This window comes from Amblyomma americanum, chromosome 11 (genome assembly GCF_052857255.1).
Source record: "Amblyomma americanum isolate KBUSLIRL-KWMA chromosome 11, ASM5285725v1, whole genome shotgun sequence".
NCBI lineage: Eukaryota > Metazoa > Arthropoda > Arachnida > Ixodida > Ixodidae > Amblyomma > Amblyomma americanum.
In genome coordinates, this window is record NC_135507.1 from 8,813,590 (window position 1) to 8,825,267 (window position 11,678).

The window sequence follows — 11,678 nt, forward strand, 5'->3', positions numbered from 1 at the left end:
GGGGGGGCGCGTGGCGCGCGGACACGGGCCGGGGCACCGACGAGGAGGGGGGCGCGTGTCCAGCGCGGGGGACGCGGACACGGGCCGGGGCACCGACGAGGAGGGGGGGCGCGTGGCGTGCGGACACGGGCCGGGGCACCGACGGGCAGGGGGGGGCGCGTGGCGCGCGGGGGACGCGGACACGGGCAGGGGCACCGACGGGGGACGCGGACACGGGCCGGGGCACGGACGGGAAGGGGGGCACGGACGGGAAGGGCGCGCGTGGCGTGCGGACACGGGCCGGGGCACCGACGGGCAGGAGGGCGCGTGGCGTGCGGACACGGACAGGGGCACCGACGAGGAGGGGGGCGCGTGGCGCGCGGACACGGGCCGGGGCACCGACGAGGAGGGGGGCGCGCGGACACGGGCCGGGGCACCGACGGGAAGGGGGGGCGCGTGGCGTGCGGACACGGGCCGGGGCACGGACGGGAAGGGGGGCGCGTGGCGTGCGGACACGGGCCGGGCCGGGGCACCGACGGGCAGGAGGGCGCGTGGCGTGCGGACACGGACAGGGGACCGACGAGGAGGGGGGCGCGTGGCGCACGGACACGGGCCGGGGCACCGACGAGGAGGGGGGCGCGTGGCGTGCGGAAACGGACAGGGGCACCGACGAGGAGGGGGGCGCGTGGCGCGCGGACACGGGCAGGGGCACGGACGGGAAGGGGGGCGCGTGGCGCGCGGACACGGGCCGGGGCACCGACGAGGAGGGGGGCGCGCGGACACGGGCCGGGGCACCGACGAGGAGGGGGGCGCGCGGGCACGGGCCGGGGCACCGACGAGGAGGGGGGCGCGCGGGCAGGGGCACCGACGAGGAGGGGGGCGCGCGGACACGGGCCGGGGCACGGACGGGAGGGGGGCGCGTGGCGCGCGGACACGGGCAGGGGCACGGACGGGAAGGGGGGCGCGCGGACACGGGCCGGGGCACCGACGGGAAGCGGGGCGCGCGGGGGACGCGGACACGGGCCGGGGCACCGACGAGGAGGGGGGCGCGCGGGGGACGCGGACACGGGCCGGGGCACCGACGGGAAGGGGGGCGCGTGGCGTGCGGACACGGGCCGGGGCACCGACGGGCAGGGGGGCGCGTGGCGCGCGGGGGACGCGGACACGGGCAGGGGCACCGACGGGGGACGCGGACACGGGCCGGGGCACGGACGGGAAGGGGGGCACGGACGGGAAGGGGGCGCGTGGCGTGCGGTCACGGGCCGGGGCACCGACGGGCAGGGGGGCGCGTGGCGCGCGGGGGACGCGGACACGGGCAGGGGCACGGACGGGAAGGGGGGCACGGACGGGAAGTGGGGCGCGTGGCGCGCGGACACTGGCCGGGGCACCGACGAGGAGGGGGGCGCGCGGGGGACGCGGACACGGGCCGGGGCACCGACGGGAAGCGGGGCGCGCGGGGGACGCGGACACGGGCCGGGGCACCGACGGGAAGGGGGGCGCGCGGGGGACGCGGACACGGGCCGGGGCACCGACGGGAAGGGGGGCGCGTGGCGTGCGGACACGGGCCGGGGCACCGACGGGCAGGGGGGCGCGTGGCGCGGGGGACGCGGACACGGGCAGGGGCACAGACGGGAAGGGGGGCACGGACGGGAAGGGGGACGAGTCGAGCGGGGGACGCGGACACGGGCCGGGGCACCGACGGACAGGGGGACGCGGACACGGGCAGGGGCACGGACGGGAAAGGGGGCGCGTGGCGCGCGGACACGGGCCGGGGCACGGACGGGAAGGGGGGCGCGTGGCGCGCGGGGGACGCGGACACGGGCCGGGGCGCAGACGGGAAGGGGGGCACGGACGGGAAGGGGAACGAGTCGAGCGGGGGACGCGGACACGGGCCGGGGCACCGACGGGCAGGGGGACGCGGACACGGGCAGGGGCACGGACGGGAAAGGGGGCGCGTGGCGCGCGGACACGGGCCGGGGCACCGACGGGCAGGGGGACGCGGACACGGGCAGGGGCACGGACGGGAAAGGGGGCGCGTGGCGCGCGGACACGGGCCGGGGCACCGACGGGGGACGCGGACACGGGCCGGGGCACGGACGGGAAGGGGGGCACGGACGGGAAAGGGGGCGCGTGGCGCGCGGACGACGCGGACACGGGCCGGGGCACGGACGGGAAGGGGGCGCGTGTCCAGCGGGGGACGCGGACGCGGGCAGGGGCACCGAAGGGTAGGGGGAACGTGTCGCGCAGGGGACGCGGGGAATGGGGCGCGGCGTGTCACGCGGAGAGGAGGGGGCGGCGATCATGTCGCGGGGGCACCGACGGGCAGCGGGGCACGTGTCGCGCGGGCGGCGCGGAGACGGGCAGGGGGGCACGTGTTGCGACGCGGTGTCAAGGGGCACCGTGTGTCGCGAAGGCGGATGGTGCGACGCGCGGGGCACGTGTCGCGCGGGCGGCGCGGAGACGGGCAGGGGGGCACGTGTTGCGACGCGGTGTCAAGGGGCACCGTGTGTCGCGAAGGCGGATGGTGCGACGCGCGGGCGACGCGCGGACGGTCGGACACTGACCTGTCACGCGGGCGACGCGCAGACGGGTGGATCTACCTGTTGCGCGGGCGACGCGCGGACGGTCGGAGACCGACCTGTCGCGCGGGCGACGCGCGGACGGTCGGAGACCGACCTGTCGCGCGGGCGACGCGCAGACGGGTGGACCTACCTGTCGCGCGGGCTACACGCAGAGGGGTGGACGAAGCTGTCGCGCGGGCGACGCATGGGAGACGGAGAGCGCGACCTGTCCTGTTGAACAGATGACCGTCTACGACTGACGCGTAGTCAGGAGGCCTACCTTTTTTCCGACGTGTTCGTGGGCGAAGAATAGACGCCGATCTGTTGCGAGCCAGGTAGGGACGAGCGGTGGCCGGGAGACCTGCAGGCGAGCTGCAAGGCGGGCGACCTGTCCTCACCTTTCGTCCATATTATATTGCAGTGGAGACTCCGTAACATACGTCCCTCTCGTCTACTTACAGTTCGGTACCGGCAGACCTAGTGTCTCCTGTGTGAGTAAATTCGGGAGGAGGTCTTCCTGAGGAGAGCTTCTCTGTGGCGCGGGAGAGGTGTCTCTCATGGAGAATGGCGCGGCTTTGTGGATCTACCTGTGGCTTACAAGGCATTCGAAAAAAACGCCCTCCATTCTTTTCCTCGCCCACTGAAATTTAAGGTAAGACGTCATCTGGCTTCGCACTGCAACCCCCATGCCCGCAATGTAAGCCAGCGATGTTCTGTAGTATTACACTCGCTTGAACATTTTGATGTAGAGTAGGGTGGTTAAATCCTACCGTAATTTGGTGCTCTAGGCCTCTCCGGATTCCAATAATAATTCCAATATTGATTTCCATCTCATATCTGCAGCTGGTACTCTCCACCAGCACGGGTCTTCCTGTCCGGCTTTCGCTGCTACGCTGCGGCAGAAGTGTATGAACGAATGACGAGGTCCTAAACCCTACCTGGAAAGGAGACGAGACGCCAACTGTATTTACAGAAAAAAATACCACAGAAAATGCGATTCAGTGGGTTTTTGTGCATTCGTTTTGCGCGAAAATCTATAAACGTCGTCCCTAGTTATAAATCTTTAGTTGCCATCCTCTGCCTGCCACACTGGTGATAAATAACAATATCGAGGTGTTTAGGAAAAACCTATGTTTGCATTATAACGCATAGAAGTTTTTTTTCTAACTCCTTAAGTTCGACCGTTTTCAGTTATATTGTGTGTTTTATGTAGTTTCATGTTGCGTTCTACTCTCTTCGTTTTTAACGACAAACATTGACGAGTGTTGCCACTTAGCCACGTTTCCCAGGCGCTGTTAGTATTTTAGGTTACCGGTTTTCAGACGAGATTAATCCCCAGTTCTCTCCTGTATTTCTATTTTCCTGTTCCTTTCTTATTTTTTGTTGTTTTGTACTGTATCGCTCTCGGGGCCAAGAGGGTAACTGAAATAAATAGATAAATTCAGCGCAAGCGTTCGCCTAGTTGTTGCGTCCTCGTCTTTGTCGCGTTTTGAATAAAGATGCTAATGTGTGTTCTCCTCCTTTCCAGGCGTAAAAATTCCAGAAGGGAGCGGAGCATAAGGAAAAGATCGATATTCTATCGATGGAGAGAGGTCCTCTGCGCTCCGAAAAGGCCCTGCACTGAATTGGAGCTGCAGATGCGTTGGATTACGTCGGTTTATTGCAGCTCGGCAATGTCTGCTTTTCTTCGCAGTTTTATTCATGTCCGCGTCTACAAATTTACTTTAAGGACAATAAATAGTTTTCTCCCATGTACAGTACAGTAGCAAATAAAAGTTAACGTCGTCGTGTCATGGCTTCAGGGTTAGCTTCAGGGCGCCCTTAATTTATTCTTTTTTGTATGCGCATATGTATATGCACCTATAGCAACTCCTCCTAATTAACAACGAAGAGTTACGAATCGTCTGGACGTCCAAGACGATCGTAGACGATCGTTTTTGTTTTTGGTGTTTTTATTTCCGAAAATTGGAGGCGCTTGGAAGGTGTGGTGGAATTTGTAAAACATTTAATAAATCTCCGCCACCACTATCCACAGTGTGCTACTACCTGTGCCTGCGGTAGGCGAGAAACAATTCATACCATCTCCTTGCCGCTGCAAACGTTCAATCATGGCGAAATCAGCAGTCAACTTATCCTATTCCGCTGTTATGTGTGCTCCGCTGCTGGCAGTGAATGCTTTTGCGTCCCACACGTCTGCACCGCGACGCGAAAAGACCGTGCAGCAGGTGCGCACGATATCGCGCATTATGCTCGTCGTTATCGCGATTGCATCGCCGTCGCCCAACGGTGTAGCGACACTGCGCATGCGTGTCGGCCCAGCGTGTTCCTCTCGCTCCAGCACTGGCTGGAAGCACGACCAAGCCGTGCCGCAGGGTAGCCGAGTGGGTAACATGCCTGAGCTTTGCTCACGCATTCGCGAAGACCCTGGATCGAATCCCAGCGTCTGCAGTGCTGCTGATGCCAGCGATCGCTGCGCTGTGGGGACTGAGATTTCGTCTAGGGTCGCTCCGGGCGGTTTGACGCCCGGCTGTACACTCGGCCGCTCTGTGTGGTGGACAAGGCGAGGTGGTGTGTCTTTATGACACATCATCTCCTCTCGCTGTCCCCCGGGCATCCAAAGGGCGGATGCCTGCCGCTGCTTCCTGTGGAATTGTTCCCGGAGGGCACTCCCGTTCTGCTTTCGCTCGTTTTTTTTTTCTCCCTGGTGCAGTCGCACCTGAAGTGGCGTGTAGACAGGCGCAGTCCGTGCATGCCGTCCTTTCCAGTCGTGAGAGTGGCGTGCAGACAGACTGCGTCTGTCTGCACGCCACTCTTACTACCGAAAAGGACGGCACGGCAGACCGCAGCAGTGCGCACAAATACATTCAATGTGAAATTAAAAAAAAGATTGAAGTTGGAGGGTGTGTTCTAATGTTTCTTTAGCGCGAGAACTTCTGGTACAACCAGAGAAAACCACGGATCACAGAAGCCCATATCTGCACGGAGAGGCTCATACCGTCTCATCGTCCGCTTATTACTGCTCATGCGATATATAACTGCACACGTAGGCTCCTAATCCAAAATATCTTTAAAAGACGGTATAGTTAACCACGCTCTCGGCAGACACGCGGAAGAATATAAAAAACCTTCCATACCTAGGAACGAGCGCTGAAGTACCACAGGGCCACGTCCTGGCTGCTGTTGTACTCATTCAATCATATCTACCTAGCGCAATACGAAGTAGCGTAAAATGGCTTGATGTCGACATCACTATCTATCCTTCTCTGCGTTGCCATATTGGAACAATCGCGCGTAGACGTGGAGGCACTGAACGGTCAAGCAACACCTGCAGGGCGGCCGCGACTTGACAAGCTCACATTTCGTGGCGCCAGATAAAGCAAGAGGAGCGGCGATCAAGATGTGGTCGCTACGTCGGGCGCAGTAACAAAACCTAAATAAATTCTTCACCGTGAGCCAGGGGCAGCTTGTATCGATATTTCTATTCTTCTGCTATTCTAGCTTATGCGAACGATAGCTGAGAGACACCTGGCCTTTGCCGAGTAGCTATGCATAAAAATAAAATTTTCTGCACGCCAAATAAAATTCTTGCGACTGAACACGAAAGTAGCTACAAAACTGCGCCTGTTGGATCCTGTTGGTCATCAATCCTCTAAAATCAACCAACTAGCCCGGAAGGACGTTCCACTAAATGCGAAACTTACTTAGCGGCGAATGTCTCAGCACTTTTGTGCCAAGTATTGCGGCATCAGCTTGTGGTTATTCACCATATCTTCTTCGCTGCATCCCCGCTCCTTTAGAAGGTCCCAGAAGGTGTCTGCAAAAATAGAGAAAAAGAAAACATCCTTCGTTGTAAACATTCTTTATTTAAGGTTTCATGGCTCACAGAACTGCAAAATCATGATTTAAATGACACCAGTCCTAACATTTTGCCCGGGAAAACCTACCTTTAACAGAAAGCTTTGACTCAGTAAAAGGGCGCTGTTCAGTTTGTAGGCACCTCCCTTGCAGACCCATTTGCAGCCTTTCCCACGATGAACCGTGCAGAGACAGCATCGCCTCAAGGGAGGGGTGCATATCGTTACCGTGTTTACGTTACCGTTTACCGGGCCCGGCGAGCGACGTCTGCGCATGCGCCGCCACTTACCGGTCCGCAAGCACTTTACGGAATCTCAGCGTTGCGGTGAGTTAGCGTTCGCTCGTAAACAAACATAGCGGCGTCCTGCACGGCCGTTTCGGACCAAATATAGCACCGCCGCCACGTTCTTCGGCGCCATTTCTCGCTATACATGAAAGCATTCGCTTTTAATTTGCAAACTCTCACTCATGCGGTGAGGTTTGAGTAATAAAACAAGTCCGTGTTTTTGAGATTATTTGCCGATTTTTGAGCAGTTAAGCCTGAATATATGCTGTGTACATAGCCAAATAGCAACGACTACACTGCAGCTCTTCAGTTTAGTGCCCGATTTAACATTTTTCTATATTTCCATTATTTTTTCCTCGCAAAACAAAAACTGGTAATTCTCTTGCTATATTCATCAGTAATTGGAGAAAATAAAAAGTTTCTCCGGCCCGGAGTTTTCGCGCTTTAACTTACTGCCAATAGATGGCGCCACTGTGTTTACATCCAAACACATAAAGAAGCGAGAATGCGGCACGGCAAACATGTGTCGTAGTTGTGCTTTTTTTACAGCGCTCGCAACGCAATGTGCGCTGTGTATGTAAGCTTACTGAGGTCTACGTAGTGGAATTGTCTACTGGACAGGGTAGGCAAAGGTGTCTAGCTTTACGGGCACATTTGAAAAGCCGTTGAGTCGGCTGTTAGCTGAAGTGTCGTCGGTACGTATTTATACGCAGAGAAAAAGATTATTAAAGTGTACCATTTCACTTCATAGAAATGATTGCAATGCATCCGTATTTTTTATATAATTAAAAGCTGGGCATCAACCATCCTCATCACTAGTTTTAGCTTTACGGTAACTTGTTAAGGGAGATACAGTACGCTAAAACGTCTTCTGTCGTGCGCCATACCTATTAAGAAGGAGTAGTGCTTGGTGAAAGCTACACCAAGCCACAGGCGATTCAACAAAGTTGCTTCACGTCGTGGTTGGCCGGATGGAAGCCGAAGCTTCAGATCTGGGTCTAAGTTTTTTAAACGCGAATGCGAGAAATGGCCTGAATTCCACACGGCAAGCGTGATGTTCCGGGACAGTGGTCTAAGCCTACCCGCTGCGTCAACTCTCGAGATGGGGATGGACACACAAGCACCCTCATGGTGAGCAGTTTGCGCGGCCTCGTCCGCGCGGTGGTTGCTTGCGATCCCGCTGTGGCCTGGCAGCCATTGGTAAACAATATCGTGTCCTTTGTTGATGGCTGTGTGGTGGAGCTCTCGGATTTCGGCGAGTTGTTCATGGGACCCAGCAGATTGTAACGCTTGGAGAGCTTCCTTTGAATCAGTGAAAGCAGATAATTGCTGGGGTCCTTCTTCACTGATATGCTCAATGGCGACACAAAGCAGGAAGTCCTGCACCCGTCGATGAAGTCCGGTGTGATGTTTGCACTTTCTTAACTATGGTCCTTACGGGGATGACTACGGAGCCCGAGGAACTGGAAGGGGTCCCTGAGCCATAGGTATGTATTTGCAGTCGGTGTCCGTGTTTCTCATGCAAATTTTCTAGGGTGGTCTGTTTTAGTGTTTTGGTCGATAAATCAGCCCTCTTTTTTTGTGCCCGGTGTGGAAAGAAGCACACGAGGTTGGTGCAGACTCCATAATCTCCATAATGAAGACGACGGTCTAGAGGCTGGTGTAAGTCGCGATGGGCATCAATAATTTTTGCAAACGATTTACTCGACCGGTTAGCAGGAAGACTGGCAAGATGGTGTGCGGGAGTCCGTGAGAGGTTACGAATGTGTGCTCTCAAGGCTTCGATTGTGACATAGGTAGTCGTCACTGGATTCTCCTGGGCGATGAGTACTGTTGCGGCTGTAGACGCGCATTTTGGCACTCCTAGGCACGTCCGCAGAGCTTGAGCCTGAACACTTTGCAGACACCGTATGTTCGTTTTCCTCAAGTTTCCTGTGTAGGGATACTGTACCGATGGAATCCCATGAATAATGCGGTGTACAGCTGGAGCATCGACTGCACTGATGCCCCCTATGACTTTTTCTCCGAGAAAGGAGAGAACGTTAGCGATTGATGTCAGTCGCCTTTTAATGTACGAGACATGTGGGCTACATGTTAGATTACGATCGATGATTACTCCGAGGAAGCGATGGCTTATCTCGGAGGGTATTGTTGACCCTATCTATGTTTACAAGATAATGGGACACGTTCTTGTCTGCAAAGACAACAGAAGATTTTTCATTAGAAATCTCCAGGTCTTGCAGGCGGAGGTAGGCCGCAAGAATGCTTTCCGCCTTTTGACGCCTTGCTCGAAGTTATGGTCGCGTAACTCCTGATGCCCAGATACAAATATCGTCTGCACCGACTGAGACTCTCGCCGACTGTGGTAGTACATCAACAAGGCCGACAAGCGCAAGATTGAAAAGCGTTGGACTGAGTACTCAACCCTGTGGGACCCCACGGGAAGTGTAATCTCAAGATGTTGGTCCGTCCTCAGTCTGCATAACTAGTGACCGATTGGATAGATAACTGCGTATCCAGCAGAACATGCGACCACCAAGTTCTGCAGCTTCCAGAGAGTTCAAAATAGATTGATGAGCGACGTTATCATACGCCCCTTTAACATCCAGAAACAACGCCGCGGTCAAGCGCTTCAGATGCTTCTGATGTTGAATTGATGACACCAGGTCATTCACGCAATCAATAGAAAAACGTCCCAAACGAAACGCGGACATTACATCTAGGTATCTTTGATAGCGCTCCAGATACCACTCAATTCGCGTAAGTGCCATCCTTTCCATGAGTTTGCCCACGCAACTAGCCAATGCGATTGGACGGTAAGACGCTAGGTCAAGCAGCGATTTCCCTAGTTTAAGGAGTGGAACCTGACGACTTGATTTCCACGCGTCCGGAACTGTACCCGCACACCATGATGAGTTGAAATGGTCTAAAAGAACACGTCGAGCCTCTTGACCAAGGTTTGCAAGCACAGAGCATGTTACTCCATCGGGTTCCCACGGGAATCCCTAGATCTATGCACTTCGCAGCAATTCAGGGTTGTGGATTGGTTCGTGGGACCTGCTATTCTTGCTCAAAAATCTTCGCCAATTTCCGCTTCGCTTCGAGAGACTTGAATAGTTGGAGCTGCTGAGGAGATGTTCACAAATCGCGCACCACACTCCAGATGCGGGAGAGAGGCTGTCGAGGATTCAGTGATTCACAGAATTCTTTCCAACGGTCAGCCTGCATGATTTGAATTCTGCGCTGAATTTTGTTCTGTGTGCGCCTTGCACCCCTTAAGTCGTGGAGCGACTTTGTTCGCCTGTATCTTCTCTCTTCTCTTCGTCGAGGTGATCTGAGGCGCTGCAGCTCCACATTGAAGTCTGTGAACTTTGGAATTTAAGGGAAGAAGCATCTCGCGTGTTTCATAGCCTCTTTTATGCGCCCTTCAATGCATGTTGTAATTTCTTCTCTGCAGGCTTCTTCCATAAAGATTTTAAACATAGACCAGTCTATTGGTTGCAAACGTATGGCAGATCTGCATCCAGCGAGACCAGGAACAATAATATATGTGGAAATGTGGTCACTTCCATGCGTTTCTACGTCGGCAAACCACGGGACGCGTCACGAAAGGCACCGAGACACAAACGCCAAGTCCAGACAACTGCTGTAAGACAGCCCGCGAACGTACGTTGGAGAACTATCGTATAAGGCATTGTAGGTCGTGGTCAGATGCGAAACAGACAAGATTTCTGCCCTTCGAATTCATCCGGATGTCTCCCCACATGGCGTGATGCGCAGTTAACTCAGCAGTGACGATCGAAGGCCCAAGTCTTACAGCCAACAAGTCCCTCAGTCTGTCGGCGTCAAACCTTGTTGTTTGGGGGGGGGGGGGGGGGTTATATTGCTGGTGGTTTGGACGACCTCGATTCCTCAGCGTATTTTGGTGCTAGCTGGGATTATTGTTGTTGTAGCAATAAAGGCCTGTTTGTGTAAGCCAGTGTGTCGTTCCTTTGTTCCCTCAGAGCACGGCCCGCCGTGGTCGGCGAGCGCTCGGTGTTGTACGCGATCACGCGGTGGGGTGCGGGCGGTTTTGAACTGAAACAGCCGCGATTAAATGGAGGGAGAACGAATTATCTCCCCTACTCAACCCAGAAACTTGTATTCATTAACCCTATTATTCACCCCTGGGAAAAATATTCGCATATATCGGTGAAGATGGCTAGCCAGGCGCCAGGAGAACTGGTTTTCGCACGGAATTTTCAACCTAGACAAGTCGGGTGCCAGCAAAAGTGGAGTCGAACTAAGGCTTTGCAGCAGTGATGTGACTTCCGGAAGGCCGCGTGTGGACGAGACACCACGGCCGTCTTCAACAAGCGCCATCGCGGACAAGCTCAATGGGTAACGCCACATACGGCTACTCCGAGCGCTGTCTCCGGTTGTTGGCGAAGACGCTCGATTGCGACCTTGTGCTACGACGGCAGTTTCAGCTGGGGACACCGCCGTAGGCCATTCTGACACAGGTGCTCTGGTGCAGTCACTGACGCCTCGGTGCATACAGAGAAGGACGGCATTAATGTTCAACAGTGAATGGTTTGGTTTGGCTTAGGGGGTTTAACGTCCCAAAGCGACTCAGGCTATGAGAGACGCCGTAGTGAAGGGCTCCGGAGATTTCGACCACCTGGGATTCTTTAACGTGCACTGACATCGCACAGTACACGGGTCTCTAGAATTTCGCCTCCATCGAAATTCGACCGCCGCGGCCGGAATCGAACCCGCGTCTTTTGGGCCAGCAGCCGAGCGCCGTAACCACTCAGCCACCGCCGCGGCTCACATCACATGGAAAACTCTCAGTCGCGGTGGACACCTCAACCACGCTGCATGGTAATGTAGTAAGGCAGTGAGTGCACGTTAAAGAGCCCCAGGTTGACGAAATCATTCTGGAGAGTACTACGGCACCGCTTTTTCTCTTATTTCACTACCATGATAATCTCACTGCTATCATTACGGAGTGGGCA

The 11,678-nt window shown here is 56.6% G+C and overlaps 1 long non-coding RNA gene across 1 annotated transcript in view; it reads left to right on the plus strand.

Annotated features, from left to right (window-relative positions):
• LOC144109440 (uncharacterized) overlaps positions 1–4,508 on the plus strand; it is a 37,240-nt gene extending 32,732 nt beyond the window's left edge. Inside the window, exon 5 of the long non-coding RNA XR_013309599.1 lies at positions 4,069–4,508. This is a non-coding gene — a long non-coding RNA (uncharacterized LOC144109440). The remainder of the gene's footprint in view (positions 1–4,068) is intronic.
• The last annotated feature ends 7,170 nt before the right edge of the window (positions 4,509–11,678 follow it).